Source organism: Buceros rhinoceros, unplaced genomic scaffold (assembly GCF_000710305.1).
Source record: "Buceros rhinoceros silvestris isolate BGI_N320 unplaced genomic scaffold, ASM71030v1 scaffold9704, whole genome shotgun sequence".
Taxonomy (NCBI): Eukaryota; Metazoa; Chordata; class Aves; order Bucerotiformes; family Bucerotidae; genus Buceros; species Buceros rhinoceros.
This window is the reverse complement of record NW_010406545.1, coordinates 107253-112266: the sequence shown is the minus strand read 5'-3', so window position 1 is coordinate 112266 and position 5014 is coordinate 107253.

The following is a 5014-nucleotide window of genomic DNA, read 5'->3' as shown; positions in this document are numbered from 1 at the left end:
AACAATGAAAAAATATATCATGCTACCTCCAGCCCCCTCCAAATAAAATCTTAAACAATAGAAATCATGCCTGGAACCCTCCTGCAGCCTGGCTGTGCCTGAGCGGAGCTGACATTGCGAGTTAGCATCAGGATGGAGTAAGTGGTCTCCTAGAAATAATCTCATTGCACATTTCCTCACGAATCCACTAGCGAGAAGGGGCAGGAAGGCTTCTCTGGATGGGGCTGGGAGAAATGTCTGCTGTGGAGCCTGCACGTGAAGTAAATAAGGAGATGGGGGAGACCATTTCCAACTGCAGCTTGGAGATGCAGGGTAAGACTGGCTGCCTGAAGAAATGGAGAATAGGAACCTGAACTGAATGGTCTGTGCTGGAAGAGGAGACAAGCTGATGGCATAGGGGGGTACAGGCGAGCTGGGACCCTTAGAGCGACCTCCTTAGCCAGAGTCACCAGGAAAAAGGGATAAGAGAAAGGCAGGACCACACAGGAGAGAGCAGAAATCGTGTGGTGACCTTATTGAGTGCTTCTTGCTCCTGTGAAGTTCTTGTGACCAATGGCTCATCGAAACACCTCCTACAGTGTTTGCCCAAAAGGCAAGCAGAGCTCTGGGGTTTAAAGAAATCCATTCTGGATGGATGCCAAGACACACTCCACCCTTTGCCACCAGTTTTATGTAGTGCCATTTCCCACAGTGGTCAAAGCAGCCCAGTTTGTGCTCCTGACAAACGCTGTGAGGCTCAAACGCGCTGCTGGTGTCTGAGGGAGCTATTACAACAAGCTCACATCTCAGTGTCACTCTGTAAATCTCTCCAGCCTGTCACTGGTGGAAGGGTCTATGTGACAGGTGTCACCTATAAATCCCATTTAAGTACATCCATTACCGCACACTGTATCACTCACAATCACCCATGAAATGTCTCTTTGGAGTCAAGAATCAGACAGGGGTGATTTAGGGCTCTTTTGCGCGTGCGATGGGATTAGCTGGATCTCGCAGCTATTAGGATGCGGGGCCCAACACTGGCCCCAGAAGGGACGAGGGAGAGCAGGCAGCAAACTGCTGTTAGTTGGTTTCCACCAGCCTTTCCCACACACGACTGGAGCTGCTTCAAAGTGAGGCTTTTAAAATTGACCCCAGAGACTTCGAAACCCAGTTGCCACAGGAATATACATGAGAGAACTGCAGGTGCCTTATGGGTTAGACCCAATGAGACCCACCTCTCACTTTCTGTCGTTATTTCCACCTTGACAAGTGGAGTGCAAACAGCTTCCCACCCAAACACACACACAGGCACACGTGCACACAGACTTTTGCATGGCTGTGGAAGGTAAGACATGGACAAAACGAGGTCTTTCACCACTCAGCAAGTGTTTTTTTTTAGATTTTCCTCCAACAGGAGCAGAGAGTTTGAGACACTGGCCTGATCCAAACAGGAAATTGGTAAAGGCGTCTCGTTTAATTCAATATAATATGAGAACATTTGCAAACTAAAAGGGGCGATTTAGACAGACAGATTCTCCCTGGGAGCCATCAATAGCAGCTGTTATTTAAGCCTGTGCTAGGCAGGAACCATGCTGCTCTAAGAGGCTGGGAGACATCCCAGATGAGTAACTTTTTTAGATGCTGCTGAGTAAAAGCAGGGAAGGAGAGGTGACCACATATCCTGTCTCTGAGCAATGTCTGGAAGGAGAAGGATCAAAGGAAGAAGAGCTGAGAGCAGTCCCAAAGCAACTGAGACAGCCAGTGTCTTCCTGGACCTGATAAGAAACTTCTGCTCTGAGCACTCTGCTGATGCTCCAGCCTGAACTCCAGGAAAACTCCATTCCCCTGTAGTGATTTTCCTTGTTATCCACAAAACATCCAGCTCTTTTTAGCATGATGGCCTTGATAACATCTCTGGCACTGAGATAAAATGAGGAGCATTTGTATACAGGAGAGCTATTGGATGTGAATTGGGATTGCAGGTTCAAGCAGCAGCAAAAGGCAGCCAGCGCTGATTCGAGGTTCACCAGCTTTTGCCGGAAAGGGCAGGCAGAAGGAACAGCCATCACCACTTCTTTTTGTCTGTGGTGCTCTGGATGAGCTGCTGCTGGAAAGGGATCAGATCGCTGTCAGAAGCCAGGGGAGATGAGACGGAATGTCAAGCAAGTGCAGGAGGAGAGGGTGTGGATGCTGCGAGGAGCATTGTCACTTTTAATGAGGGGGGTGATTATGTACCAGCAGCTGTTTGCAGATTAGAGTGAGGACTTGGTAGATCAGGGATAATTATCTCTCTCTGGAATTAGGAGATTTTCTCTCTTCTGGCACTGAGACTGTGCCCAGAGCCCAGATCTGCCATCCCAGGAGGGGAAGTTGGCAGTATCTCTCTCCCCAACCCCAGTGGAGGAGGAGTCCTGTCCTCAAATCAGCCCAGAAGGACTGACTACAATCCATGGATTAAGCTGGTGTCCTAGGCTGTCCTTAGCTCCTTAGCCTGGTACAGAGCTCTTCTGGCTTCCAGGCAGCTCCCTGTAGGGTTCCATGCTGGGTATTTTCCAGCCTAATAAAATGCTCTGAAGACGGTGTATCAGGTTGATCTGCTTTGTAGGTCACATAACTGCAGGAGCCAGCAAAGGGTGAGGCTGAACATCAAGCGTCTCTAAAACTGCACCCAAAGGCTATTGGTTCATCTCTCTTGATCTGTTAAATATGGAAAAACAAGCCGACTCTCTCCAGCTAACAAAACAACTAGTATCATCGTCAGCGGCTTTGCGAAATGATTTACTTTTGGAAATAAAATATTGAGCTGCAAAAAAATGGTTCTCAGAAGAAATGACATGCCTTTCAGCTTCACCAGCAATGCAAACTGACACAGCAGTCACGGCATCCTGAGAGCGTTTCAACTAGCTTTTATTAAAATCCTGCCCCGACTCCATGGGTACCATGTAACTGTGGAACATGATCCTCCCGGCTGGAAAGCTGTACCTGTATCAGCTCATCTATTGCCCAACAAGTGGATAAAAGGGATCTGTTAAATATACTTCCCAAGCAAGTTATGGGTGCTAGATGATCCATCTTCTGCTTTAATTAGAGGTTAACTCGATTAGCGGGGAACGCTTGGGTGGTTGGCAATGTGTTTCCAGTGTGAGCTGGATTCAGTGTCTGCGGAGTGCAAGAAGAAGCGGTGTTGGTGGAAATGCTGCCTACAAGTGACCTCTTCCACTCGTCGCCTTCTGGTACGAACCACAGATCACACAGAGGGATCTCACCTGCAGAGGGGAGGACAAGGAAGGCTTGATATTAATGTCTTCATAGAAAAAAAACCTGTGAAACTTATTGCCCCAGAAAGTTTAAACTCTTCCTCAGGCTAGTTTGAAAAGGCTTGTGGCGAGTCCTGGCTTTCTCCAAGTGGCCTTGTGCTTGGTACAGGGTAACACAGGAACCCGAGAACACGATGGTGCCTATTGCAGCAGCATTATGAAAACACTCCACTTCCACTGAGCTGGAAGACCAAGTCCTTGGTGGCTTTAAGTGAGAGCTTGACAGGATGGTCAGAAAGCCCCAAGTGGTACCGCCAGAGCTTCTCTGCCTGTGGACAAGTGACTGTGGCCAGCACAGTGACCTGTCTCACTTCCCTCTCTCTCTCCTATCAGGCACCAGAGGTTAATGGAAAGTTCTTCTTCGATTTTCCCACTAAAAGCATAGGAGGTGCTTGAGATGGAGACCCTGAGGGGATGCAGCAAAGAACGGACCAGGCAGAACAGAGGTGAGCAGGTGGCTTGGGACAAAGGTGATGTAGTGGGAGCTTGTCTTTGTGTCCTCATCCCCCCACTTCTCATGAGGGCAAACCCTTCAGCAGGGCAGCATGCTCCATGGGCAGCGCTGTTGTTCCAGGCACCTGTCTGCAAACTAACAATTATTCTGTGGTCAATAAAAATGAATGTCTTGGGAAAATAAATGACTTTCTGAAGTGAGTGGTATAATCATAAATTAGACCCACGTGGTGAGTGTTTCTCTGAGCACTGTGTGACACAGTGAGCCAGCCCTCGGGGATGTCTCCCTTCCATAAGCAGCAGTGCCACTACCTGCTCCTCGCTCACTTTTCCATGCACTTACCAGTGCGCTCGCAAACCTGCGACAGAGATACCAGACTTGCCAGATGCAAGTTCCTCAGATTTTAATGGTAAAGGACCAGGCTCTGCTCCAGGTTTGACCTTGGCACGTTGCAAGGTCAAAGGGTTCCTCAGGTTTTATTGCCCTGGAATCCAGATCTTGCCTGTTGGATGCCAAAGGAGTGAGTGGAAGGTATGAGCTGCGCAGCGATCTGTATGAGCTGGTCCGGAACCAGGCACCCACGACATGGCCACACGGGGCACCTTGGGAGTTTGCCATTTAGCATAAAGAATATATGACAAAAATCCTAAAGAGTTTAGGGCCCCTTCTAGAGAGCTAGAAGGGGCCTCACAAAGCTGATCACAAACAAGATCACCTTGACGTTGGTTTTTCTGACAGCAGCCTATCTAACCAAATTCTTTTAAAATTCAGGGGCAGACACTCCCAGCCGTATCTTCTCCCTCACCCCTCAGTCCCACTGGGTGATCTGCCCCAGCGCTTCGCTATCCTCAGAGTTAAAAGCCATTTTTCCTTATTTCTTGTCTTCTTTACTGACCCTTCCCAGCATGAGAGAAGCCCATTGACTTCTGTCCTCTCCACCACAGACAATGCGGGGACTAGATGGTTATGTTTGTCTCTACAACTCTCTTCCTCTTTGAGACATTTCCCCTACTTTTTCTCCCCTTAGACAGGTTTACTCAGCTGCAGGTTTGTGATGACCCAACACCCCAGAGAACTGTAGAAAATGATCTAAAAACTAACAGAGAAAAACTGCTTAGAGAGTCCCTTTCCTTCTTCGGGATACACTCCCATGCGGATGACAAGCCGTTGCTAGTGCTGGCTCGTAGGCGTAATTGGCAGTGCCTAATTAAAATGCTTTTAATTACAACACTCAGATTATGATTTTATAAAACAATAACATTTT